The sequence below is a fragment of the Oncorhynchus kisutch genome, linkage group LG10 (assembly GCF_002021735.2).
Source record: "Oncorhynchus kisutch isolate 150728-3 linkage group LG10, Okis_V2, whole genome shotgun sequence".
NCBI lineage: Eukaryota > Metazoa > Chordata > Actinopteri > Salmoniformes > Salmonidae > Oncorhynchus > Oncorhynchus kisutch.
Window position 1 is genome coordinate 38,222,607 of NC_034183.2, and position 13,337 is coordinate 38,235,943.

Below are 13,337 nucleotides of genomic sequence, written 5' to 3' on the forward strand. Positions count from 1 at the left end.
ACTGATGATGTACTGTTGATGTCTTAAAAGGGATGTGTAGCTACTGATGATGTACTGTTGATGTCTTAAAGGGGATGTAGCTACTAGCTACTGAGGCCCATTGAAAAACTGGATAATAGTATCAGGCACATAAACCATTCTGAAAATACTCATTAGAGAGAAATATTAGGAAATTAAATATAACATCATATGAATATAAGTTAGAATTCCAGACACGCTGTCACAGGACAGGAATGTAGAGTGTAGTGGAGCACTGTGGGAAATGAGAAAGGCTGGCGGGGCTCGGCTCAGGCTTCGGACAGGTGTGCTCTGCTCATGAGGGCGGGATGGAATGGAAAATTCCCTGCCAATCCCCACCAAGCTTTTAACACTTCCTCCCAGTGACCACCGAATGCAGCCAATCAGAGTGGTACGGTGGTAAACCGGTAGGAGAGAACAGTCGTAAATCACAATGCTCTCAGTGTATTTTGGATGATAAATATATTTTTCCAGGCAAGTTTCTGTCATTATCATTCCTGGAGTAGCTCATGTTTGAAGTCAGTGGGCTGTGGAACAGCGAGCTCCACACTGAGAGGACCGCGGAGAAGGGCTGATGGGGAAAGCAGGTGCTCTGACTGGGGCAGCAGTACTGCCAGAGAGGGGGCCTGACAGAGACTCTGTGGAGCTTCTGACCAGTGTTACGCTATATCTGTCCATCTGTCTGTCCTGCTATATTTCTCAGTATACCTGTGTCTGTCTGCCCCTCTAGCTCTCTTTCTCTGGCCTTTATTGTCTGCCTGTCTTCCGTTCAGCTATGTTTTCCTGTCTTGGCTGTGTTTATGTCTGATGGAGGGAGTTATGGCAGAGGCAGTTAGACCGGGAAGCAAAGTAGCCAATAGGTTTTAGGCTTCAACGCAATGATGTCATCTTTATGCCTTTCTCACAGACAGGGTGGGAGGTAAATGGGGAGTGTTTGGGGGAGTGTTGGGGATACGGTCACATCTGAGGGGAACACACACACACACACACACACACACACACACACACACACACACACACATAAACACACAAGTTTATACAGAAGGTCAGCATTGTAGGAGTGTTTCTGTAACGCAAGCGCCCAGCTATCCCACCAATCCTAGAGGAGTATGAATGCTGGCTCCCTACTGCAGTACAGCAGCGGTGAGGTCAACTTCCAGGTCATATCTCAGAGGTTTCACATTCTTTGAAATGATATCTACAATATTTATGGCAGCCTTATATCGTTACCACATTCTCAAAGCACATTAAAAGCATCTTGTCTTGGACACGACCACGCCCTATGACAACAAAGCAAATAGGCAATAGGTTTTCTGTAACACCTCTTTAAGTGCAGCCTAGCCAAGTTATTACCGTGCCAGTGCCAGACATTTCCTGCCCTGCTGCAATGATGATGCCTACTCTACGCCTCCTCTCTCTCACTCTAAGGACCATTAGGTCCTTGGTAAATAAGGGGCTCATTTACAACCCTCTATTATACACATAGAGCGAACCACAAAGCATGGCAGCGTTCATTATGTATTCATGAATACGGCCGTACGTCGGCACACACACAATTAAAGTCCTTGTGTAGATTAAATGGAACCTGACACAACGAGAGAACATTCCTCAGAGGCCTGGAGCCGAGGGGGTTGTTGAGAATCTGTAATGGAAGTCTTGTACAGGTATCTGGCTTTGTTTAATACAACACGTCAAAGTGTCCGGAGCCACAACGAACTGCGTCCATAAATCTCGCTCTGCGGCAATATATCAGCATCTACTGGGAGCAAAGCAGAAAACAGTTCTAGGAAATACACAAAGCTCAACTTTATCTATTTTCCTCGAGTCTCAAATAAACTTTTGCTGGTCAGTGTTCATAGTAGGAGTCGTAGCACATGTGGTGGTAATGAACATTCCCGGTCAAGTCGATTTCATCCTGTAGTATGGTATAGTAATAAAGTTGTTAATTCCATCATTATGAGACACTTGACAACTCTTGAGTATGAATGAACAAATTAGCCACATCCCGAAAGTTTACAGAGCGAGTGTGAGTTCGATGTTACTGTCCGTCAGGTCAATCGGATTTATAATGAGTTGTGACTTTTAGATAATAAGGTGGGCGGCTTAGAGTCTTTGGAAGTGACACATCTATTCTAGTAAAGGCTATTTTTAATCCTTAGTTTGCCCCCAGAAAAACGCGAGTTGGGTATGACAGGCTCTACTAAAGCGTGGTTGGCAGTGTTGCTCTGTTTGTCAGAGCATGAAAGGAGGAAGGATTTTTCTTAAAGCGTCATTAATCCTGACAACAACAAAAAACATTAATTGAGAGAGTAAAGAGTGGATTGAGTTAATCTTTCATTTTGTCACGTTACGGAGGTTCGAAACAAAACGAAAAAGACATTACAGAAGAAATACTTTACAATTGACATATATTTAAAAACATTAACATGCAGTGTGCGTATGTGTGTGACCATCTATCAGTTACACATGCATGTCAGTACATAAACACAACAAGTAGTTCACATGGGAGAGAGGTGTTGCTTTATTTGTTTTTTGAAACCAGGTTTGCTGTTCACTTGCGCTGTATGAGATGGAAGGGAGTTCCATGCACTCATGGCTTTGTATAATACTGTACGTTGCCTTGAATTTGTTCTGGACCTGGGGACTGTGAAAAGACCCCTGGTGGCATGTCTGGTGGGGTAAGTGTGTGTGTCAGTGCTGTGTGTAAAATCTGGAATATCCAACACATTGTTTCTTATATAAACAAGAAGTAATACAGTCAGTCTTTCCTCAACTCTTAGCCAAGAACATTTTTTTCCAACAGTTTGTTAAGAGCTGGCAGCAAGCTCATAGGTATGTTGATAAAACCAGTAAAGGCCGTTTTGTGATGACTTTGTCTTTCTGCCCATATTTTCATTACATAAGCTCTATACAGGGCAGACCAACAGGTGCAACCAATGGACGGGGTGGGCGTGGGGAGTTGGGGGTGGTGATTTTGACGACGAACAGACAACTTGAAGGAAGTGGGTTCAGAACAACAATGACAAAAAAGGTATAACCCCACAAAAAGATATACCAGCGACCCTGGAGCAATTTTGGTTAAGTGCTTTGCTCAAGGGTACATCAACAGGTTTTTTTTTTTTTACATGGTCAGATCTGGGATTCGAACTAGTGACCAATGCTCTAACCGCTAGGCTACCTGCTGCCCCTTGTTTTACAATGATATGGCATTGTAACTGCAAGGCACCATGCTTGAGCATGTGTCTGCATGTGCAGAAATAACTTACTGTATTACACTATTATCTGACTTCTGCTTTGGGCAGTGCCAGACAGTGCCAGTCTCAATGTGAGAGACAGACAGAGAGACAGACAGTCAGATAGTCAGCCTTATACTTTCCAAGACGCTCCATGACATAACATCTGTCAGAATGACTTATCACGTCTTCTGATAAACTTAGCTCTTATATATACTAAACAAAAATGCGACTTCTACTGAGTTACAGTTCATATAAGGAAATCAGTCAATTGAAAAAAATGCATTAGGCCCTAATCTATGGATTTCACATGACTCTTTATGCTGTTATGGTGACTGTCTTACTGGCACACCAGCGGTCACAAGTTATGAGCCCAGTGAAATTCCAAGTGACCGTTTAGTCATGGTAACTATGATTCTCCAAGTTCTGATGCTACTGATGGTCATTAGTAGCCTACCAAACTTGCTAACTGCCTGGTACTCAACACTCCATTGTCCCTCTAATCACTCTGACATCAACGCAAATGTTAAAAAATGAAATATCACATTTACATAAGTCTTCAAAACCTTTACACTGAATATTGTTGAAACACCTTGGGCAGCGATTACAGCATCAGGTTTTCTTGGCTACGACTCTACAAGCTTGGCACACCTGTATTTGGGGAGTTTCTCCCATTCTTCTCTGCAGATCCTCTCAAGCTCTGCCAGGTTGGATGAGGAGTGTCGCTGCACAGCTATTTTCAGGTCTCTCCAGAGATTTTTGATCAGGTTTAAGTCTGGGCACTGTCTGGGCCATTCAAGGACATTCAGAGACTTGTCCCGAAGTCACTCCTGCATTGTTGGCTGTGTGCTTAGGGTTGTTGACCTGTTGGAAGGTGAACCTTCGCCCCAGTCTGAGGTCCCGAGTGCTCTGGAGCAGGTTTTCATCAAGGATCTCTCTGTACTTTGCTCCGTTCATCTTTCCCTCGATCCTGACTAGACTCACAGTCCCTGCAGCTGAAAAACATGCCCACAGCATGATGCTACCACGACCATGCTTCACCGTAGGCATGGTGCCAGGTTTCCTCCAGTTGTGACGCTTGGCATTCAGGCCAAAGTGTTAAATCTTGGTTTCATCAGACTAGAGAATCTTGTTTCTCATGGTCTGAGAGTCCTTTAGGTGCCTTTTGGCAAACTCCAGGCGGGCTGTCATGTCTGGCCACTCTACCATAAAGGCGTGATTGGTGGAGTGCTGCAGAGATGATTGTCCTTCTGGAAGGTTCTCCCATCTCCACAGAGGAACTCTGGAGCTCTATCAGAGTACCCATCGGGGTTCTTGGTCACCTCTCTGACCAAGGCCCTTCTCCCCCAGCTCCATGAATAGTCTTGGTGGTTCCAAACTTCTTCCATTTAAGAATGATGGCGCCACTGTGTTCTTGGGGACCTTCTTAGGGACCCACTGTGTTTTTTGGTACCCTTTGCCAGATCTGTGTCTCGACACAATCCTGTCTCGTAGCTTTATGGACAATTCCTTCGACCTCATGGCTTGGTTTTTGCTCTGACATGCACTGTCAACTGTGGGATCTTATATAGACAGGTGTGTGCCTTTCCAAATCATGGCTAATCAATTGAATTTTCCACAGGTGGACTCCAATCAAGTTGTAGATACATCTCAAGGATGCACCTGAGCTCAATTTCGAATATCATAGCAAAGGGTTTGAATACTTATGTACAGTAAAATAAGGTATTTAAAAATATTTTTAATACATTTGCTAAAAGTTCTAAAAAACATGTTTTGCTTTGTCATTATGGGGTATTGTGTGTAGATTGATTATATACCTTTTTTATCCTCATAACAAAATGTGGGAAAAGTCTACGGGTCTGAATACTTTACGAATGCATTGTATATTATCACTTGTGAATGATACCCAGCTTGTGTGTACAGTAAGACAAAAAAAAGTGCATGCCTTTTTTTGAGACTTTTTCAAATCATAGTCACACACTTCATGTATTCTAGCCCATAGGCCTGTAGCCTATGTTTTGAAAAGGTTTGTCTCACAACTAAAGTTACCAAATAGTTTCTTTAAATGAAGCACATTAATCTGCCTTACAACCGTAGAGCCTAACTGGCATACATGATGAGCAACGCATGAGTTTCCAGTTTTGTGAAGATCAGGTTCACCCTAAAAATGCACCTATATATAAAAAAAAAGCATTACATGCATAATCGCATTTTTGAGAATGGTGTTTTCGGGCTAATTGATTGTATTTTGGAACATTAGCACACATTGCCAACTGCCGTGTGCGCATTGTTGCACTTATTGCTTTTAAATGTTATTTTTTATGCTAGTGGTTGTATTCATTTGGCATCTTATCGCATCCCACAACTGTCGCAGACTATGTTTGGAGTATTTCTTTCTCGCACAGAAGGTCAAGTTGACCAATAGAATAGGTCACCTTTTGTACTATGTGGGATAGTAGATTGACATAGTCTAGTGATTTTGCTGTTTGTTAGGCCTACACATCTTGTTTGCTGACAAAAAGTAAATGTGTACAGTTCTTCCAACATCTTCAATATGCGCCTCGGGAATTCGATAAGGACGCGCACAGTTGCGTCCCAGATGTGTCCATCTTCACTTGTAGCCTGTGAGAAGGATCCGATCACATGACGGCCACTGGTTAATAAGAATTTATATATCTGAGAGAGTCATGTGAGTCAGAGGTGCTTTGGGGCACGCAGACAGGAAAAGGGAATTATAATTATTATATCCAGCCCAAGGGCAGAACGGCCACTGGCCTCAAAGGGCACAGATCTTTTTAGGGTGCATTATGGCCACACAAAGGGGATGTCGCCGGGAAGTTCGAGGCATTATCAAGTGCTTGTCAACATCACTATCAGAGCTACTGATCCTCATGCTCAGGCATCCACATTACAGTGAGCTGACTCCCTGGTGTCTCCAGAAGAGCGTAGTCACAGTTTAGTCATGTAAATCTGTCCTGGCTCTGTGGCTCAGGGGGCACAGAGTACAGTTGAGTGATATGACTGATACTCTCTGCGGTGCGATTGGTAAACACGCTAGAGCACTAATGCGGTGAGTCCACAGAGTGTGATATGACCCACTGCTCTCCCAGGAGGAATCACGCCTGAGCAATCACACAAACACACTCAAATAGAAACACGCAGACACACACACTGGCGCATGCACGCGCACACACAAACCCAACACAAGCACACACACCCCGTGCTCGCACACACAAACCCAACACAAGCACACACACACACACCCCGCGCTCGCACTAGCGCTGGGACGTTTTGATCTTTTTACTGACTCAGATCTTTTTGACTCATTCAGTGAAAAGTACAAATATTTCAATTAATTTAGTTCATTTGAGTCAGCAATGCCCAGACTCAGGACCCCCTACAGGCGAACAATGAACTGAAAACGCGAAAGAGTCATGATTCTACAAGCCTCTCGTTCACATCTCAGAGTCGTTCACCATCGGGGGCACGCAGGACCCCCTACCGGCTAACAATGAGCCTAAAGTAGCAAGCGTAAAAAAGAACGCCTGAAGCTAGGTGATCCTACAAGCTTCTCGTTCACATGTCGCTGACCATAGGGAGCTTATTGGAGCTGTCGTTTGTGACTGAGACTTGTAAAAGGGTGCTTTTAACAACATACATTTTGTTGATTGCTAGGCATACAAATGATTATTTCTTGATCAATTTGAAATGAGGACTAGTTGTGGGCGCAGCTGGACTAAATTGTGAACGACTCTTGGTGGAATGTATTTGACTGCATCACGTCATTGCCAGGCTTTTTTCCCCCGCTATACTCAACTTGAGTGGGTTTTTCTCCTGTCTTATCTGGTGTCCTGTGTGATCTTAAGTATGCTCCCACTAATTCCCCCATCTCTCTCTCTCCCCTCCCGGACCTGAGCCCTAGCCATGCCTCAGGACTACCTGGCCTGACAACACCTGGCTGCCCCCCCTGCTGATCCAGTTTCTGCCCGCGGCTAATAAACCCTGACCTGTTCACCGGACGTACTACCCTATCCTGGACAACACCCCCCCCCCCCCCCTCTCTTGCACTATTTTTCTCGACCTCTCTCTCCGACCTCTGAATGCTTGTCTATGATAAACCAACTGACATTTACTCTTGAGGTGCTGACCTGTTGTACCCTCTATAACCCCTGTGATTTTTATTTGACCCCTGATCTAGCCTTAATGGCCATGTACTCTCTCCACTGGCACAGCCAGAAGATGACTGGCCACCCCTCAGAGCCTGGTTCCTCGCTATGTTTCTTCCTAGATTCCTGCCTTTTTAGGGAGTTTTTCCTAGCCACCATGCTTCTACGTCTGCATTGCTTGCTCTTTGGGATTTTAGGCTGCATTTCTGTATAAGCACTTTGTGACATCTTCTGATGTAAAAAGAGCTTTATAAATCATTTTGATTGATTGATTGACTGCCGTGATGGTGAAAAGGACAAAATTATTTGAACTGCAGCCCCCCAAACGATTTGCTCTCGAGTTTGAGTTTGTTGAGCAAAGGCTGTGTATATTTAGGTCCTATAAGGCTGTGTCCATCATTACATTCAATAATCAATGAATTGCATTCATTCTTGCACCATGAGATGAATTATCAGTTCTAAACATGTATTTCTCTTCTCTATGCTGCCTGCAGCTTGATCTATTTTCCTGCGGGCATATATGACCAACTGTTGTTGGTCAGAGCACGTCTCTGGAGCCACTGAGCGTGTATCAATCCTGCCGTAGGACTCATTGTGGCCAGCAGGTCAAATTAACAACTAAAATGAACAAGTCACTCCGAAAACTAATCATGACTCAAGTCAGTAAAAAGAGTAAATCAAAAAGGACGAATCGTTCACAAACTGCACATCACTAGCTCGCACACACACAGACATAGATCGCACACACCCACCCTAGCCGCCCCGTCCTCTGAGCCCCTGACAAGTCTGCTATAACAGGGCCCAGGGTGAGAGACTAGCCCAGGATGGGTGATTTCCCCCGCTACACAGTCTGATTGCCCTGCACTAATGACACAGATCCATCCCTCTACAGTCACCTGCTGAGGGGAAATGTGTGTGGTGAAATGTGTGTGGTGGGTTATGTAAGTTACACTAAGTGTGTGTGTTAGGTTAAAAAAATAAGTACAAAAAGTGTGTGTGTCTCTGTGTGTTTGTGAAAGTGTGTCTGTATACTGCACTGCCGGCGTGGCGATGACTTATCAAACATGCATATGTCTCCTGCTGCTTGGACCCCTGGCAACAGTCCCGGCGGATGAGCTCTTATTGTTGGTCTGAGCCGCAGAGCAATTAGATTAGTTTACACTGAGCGCTAAAGACGCGGAGGAGGCTGTCATCCTTTCAGGGCCAATTTCCCCATGGCTCCATAGTCTGACCGTCTGACAGACAGGGGCCACGTTACTGGCAGCAATAACCATACCTGGGTTCAAATACTATTTGAAATCTTTCACATAATTTTTGTGTTTGTTATAATCTGCATATAGTGCCATGTGGGCTGGGTTTGCACTTTTGTGACTTTTCTATTGGTTCCATTAAGCCACAGGCAAGCTCAATGAAGCTACATTATTTAAAATACTATTTGAACCCAGGTCTGCACGGTACTGTCAGCTCTAACCAGGGCCAGATGAAAGGAGAAGGAGACAGGTGGCTCATATTGCCTCATGCTTTCCGGTCAGGCACATCACAAACCACAAGCGGTTGGAGGCCCCCAAATCCCCTCCAGAGAGGGTCTACAGCTCAGATGACACCCTATTCAATGCACTAAATAGTGACTAGGTGCCATTTGGGATGCAACCAGGATGATGACTACTCTGACTCTGTGGACAGATGGAAGGAACACCAGTAGCGCTGTTCGTCTCCCAGCATCACCAACATAGAGCCAGATCAGCCACGGTGTGAAACAGTGAAATGCATTAATATTTTCCAGTAAGGCGAACCAAACCAAACCGGCGCCATCGAGTAAATAGAGTGAAACGGATGGGTCTGCCCTATCGGGAAGATAACACAACCTACCCGAGAATCCATGGCCCCGCACACACTCACTCCAAAAAACCTTTCCCAACAACATTGAAGTCTTTTTTTCCAAGAGCCATGCCAACAAAACACTTCATCTGAAGCACTTCAGAGGCCCAAGCATCCCCTTATCTGATTTAGTTTAGAAGAGATTCACCTCTTTAATAAACTATTCCCTGGAATATTAAATAAACACAGCTACACAAGCTCCTTAGTCACATAACAGTCAGCACTCACCCCGTGCTACGTTCCAAATCCAACATTTTTATCAACACATCCCCTCTCTGCCCTCTGCCCTCTGCCCCCCCATCACCCCATCAAACCAAACACACACACCCCTGCTATGCAGCATATGGCATAACAGCATTAACTCCTAACATCTGAACTAACATCGTATCATGGGGGATTAGGGAATGATCCTAGTCAAATACCTGGGACTGAGACACACCTCAGTGTGTCTACATACTGTCCCAGATCCATCCACACTACACGACTAGGGCTGCCTATGACTGCCTGTGGTTCAAGGCCTCGCAGTAACCATAGCATGACCCTTCACCTTCATAGTCACTGTGATAGTAATCACTGCTGACTGTTGACACAGTGTTTAGTGGTACTGACACACTGGCAACAAATATCCAGCCAAAATGATTCTATAATATGCAATATACTGTATGACAGGAGATCTCACAACTCGAAGCCTGTGGTTGTTTGTGTTCAGCAGGGCAGACAGGAAGAGAGGTGATGGTGGGATGTTCGGCCCTGGCAAGCGTGAGAACAGACTGAGTTGTCGAAGTTATACCCGACTGTGACACCCGGGCAGTGGCGACACATGTATCCTTTGCTAACCCCCTGCCCTACTGACCAGCCCTCTACAACCCATCCTAGTGTTCCCGTTTGGGTGCATGTGTGTGTGTGTGTGCGTATGTGTTCATGTAGCCTATGAGCCAGGCAGGCCCTCTACTACCCTACTGTCCCACCACAACCTGGCCCACTGCACCTGTGCACCTCTCCCAGGGCACATTCTGGCACCCGGCCTTGAGACACACTCAGTCATCCTACGACCTGCAGAGAATCTAGCAGATACAGCAAACCTACACACACAGGAACATGCACATGGTAATCCATGCGTGCACTCTGACTGGCACCGAGGCACACAGAAATGCGTACAACAACTGAAAAATATCTACCCTGTTGCTAAAGTATTCAACAATGACATAACAAGGAGCCACAACAACATAGCATCATCGGACCAGCAATGTCTGAGCACCTTCAGATTGGAATCAATGAAGTCCGTGAGCACAGTGCTAAGACATATTGACAACCACTGTTGTCTCCTCAGCTTTCCATGAGGGTTCACCAGATGGACAGAACAGCGAGCTACAGTGTAGTGCTTAATCTTACAGCGTATTCCAGAATTTAAATAGTTCAATGGAAGGCAACATCGTAGGCGCATTTATTCCAGGAAAGAAACTATCAAATAAATCTGGTCGTTAATTAAAGCTGTGTGGGTTTAAAAATGACAGAACTAGAGTACACTGATGCTTCAAAATGCTGCTTTGCCCATTTTATTACATTACTCTGATAAATTGGCCAACACAGTGAGAAGGCATGACATGTGCTGCAGTGGTCGGCCTAACAGAAGCGTAGCTACACCACACATTCCTTTCTAAAGGCACAACGTTTTTTTGAAAGGTCGTTTTTTTCCCCCAGACCTCAAAATGTGTCTTCTGATGTGATTTAAGCATTAACATGGGACTCAGAACATCAATTTTCACTGTGTCTCTATGAATAATTGTAATATTGAGAGAAGAAAAAAAAAACGGGAAAACACTAAATATAATTTAAAAAATGGGGCTCTTTAGAGTTGTTTATTAATTTATTAACCATTATTTTACAGGGTATATTGAAAACACATCTCTTGTACACCAAGGACCAGGGGAAGAGTTTCAGGGTAGAGGAGAAGAGAAGAATTTGCCTATTTGAAAGCTTAAAATAAATTGTAACTCGTGACATGTTTGAAGTTGCTAGAAAAGGTTGTAGGCCCCTGGTTAGACTATAAACTCCCTAACACTACAAAGCCTATCAATCACCACAGCGATACACAATCAATCACAAACGAGACAAGGCACAACAAAAAGAAAGAGTGATGATGAAGTACAAACTTAAGGCGGCATCTCAGCTCATTGAGCCAATTCACTTCGTGTTCTGTTCCTGCCAAGAGACTTTTGATTCAATGTTGGCTTAGTTTAGCGAGGTGCATTGAATCTCGAGTGCCAGGCGGGCAGGGGTTTGCATTGGCTGGGTCTGGTCCCGTGGACACTGTGTGTCCTAACCAGGGGCGCAACCTGGGGACATGTCCCCCCCACTTTCTGAACTTGAGACATCTAGTGGCCCTTTTGGTTACTTTAGATTATCACAGGTGTCTGTAATAATCTCTGGCCCTCTGTGTGGCCCTCTGTGTGGCCTTATCACATGTAAAATATATGAAATAATTGAAAAAGATGGTTTTAAAATAAAAAGTAGAACGACAGCTATAAAACATTATCCTAAATATAAACCATCAATGTTGTGAATACCATTGGTGTTTAATATGAGGGTTTCAACATGACATATCCTTTCAATATATTTTTTTATGTGTATTTGTTGTCAATGTTTTGACGTCAAACTGGTGGTGGCTCTGAAAAAAGTCAATAGTTGGAAGAGTTGCAGTGTTAATTGAAAATAATGCCATTGTTGATTTGATGCTTTTTTTTTCTCTTTAATTAGGGTATTTTCTCTTGAACCACATGGTCTATCGACTAGAAGTGAATACTATATATGAATGAATATGTTTTTAAGCGATTCAAGTATACATTTCCAAAGTCAGGATAGATTGCCATAGATTCTGTTAAATACCACCTTTTGATTCTGCTAACTTTGGTAAATTACCAGCAGCTTTGCAACCCTAGCTGGAACGTTTTACATTATCGAGGCTTGCATTATCTTGTCCTCTCAGGCGCCTATCCAAAAATATGACTGATGGTGATATGACCCAATGTGTATGTGCGTAACTTCGTGAGGAATTTAGAGTATATTTAAGTGTTACGTAAGCCTGCAAGTGTGTCTGTGTGTGTTTAAGTGTGTATAAGAGCACACACTGTAGTGTGTATCAAATCAAATTACAGTGAAATTCTTACTTACAAGCCCTTAACCAACAATGCTGTTTTAAGAAAATACCTAAAGAAAGCAAGAGATAAGAATAACAAATAACAATAGTGAGGCTATATACAGGGGGTACCGGTGTCAAGGTAATTGAGGTAATATGTACAATTAGGTAGAGTTATTAAAGTGACTATGCATAGATAATGACAGAGTAGCAGCGTTCCGGGGGAGGGGGGGCAATGCAAATAGCTGTTCAGGAGTCTTATGGCATGGGGGTAAAAGCTATTTAGGAGCCTCTTGGACCTAAACTTGGCGCTACAGTACCACTTGCTGTGCGGTAGCAGAGAGAACAGTCTATGACTAGGGTGGCTGGAATCTTTGACAACTTCCTATGACACCGCCTGGTATAGAGGTCCTGGATGGCAGGAAGCTAGGCCGTGTGAGGTACTGGGCCGTACGCACTACCCTCTGTAGTGCCTTGAGGCCGAGTAGTTGCCATACCAGGCAGTGATGCAACCCGTCAGGATGCTCTCGATGGTGCAGTTGTAAAACCTTTTGAGGATCTGAGGACCCATGCCAAATCTTTTCAGTCTCCTGAGGGGGAATAGGTTTTGTCATGCCCTCTTCATGACTGTCTTGGTGTGCTTGGACCATGTTAGTTTGTTGGTGATGTGGACGCCAAGGAACTTGAAGCTCTCAACCGCTCCACTACAGCCCCGTCGATGAGAATGGAAGGGTGCTCGGTCCTCCTTTTCCCGAAGTTCACAATCATCTCCTTTGTCTTGATCGCGTTGAGGGAGAGGTTGTTGTCCTTGCACCACACAGTCAGGTCTCTGACCTCCTCCCTATAGGTTGTCGGTGATCAGGCCTATCACTGTTGTGTCATCAGCAAACTTAATGATGGTGTTGG

At 44.3% G+C, this 13,337-nt stretch overlaps 1 protein-coding gene across 2 annotated transcripts in view; it reads right to left on the reverse strand.

Annotated features, from left to right (window-relative positions):
* Nucleotides 1–13,337, reverse strand: part of LOC109898122 (N(G),N(G)-dimethylarginine dimethylaminohydrolase 1) — a 121,176-nt gene that overhangs the window by 79,545 nt on the left and 28,294 nt on the right. The gene's annotated exons all lie outside the window — the stretch shown is intronic.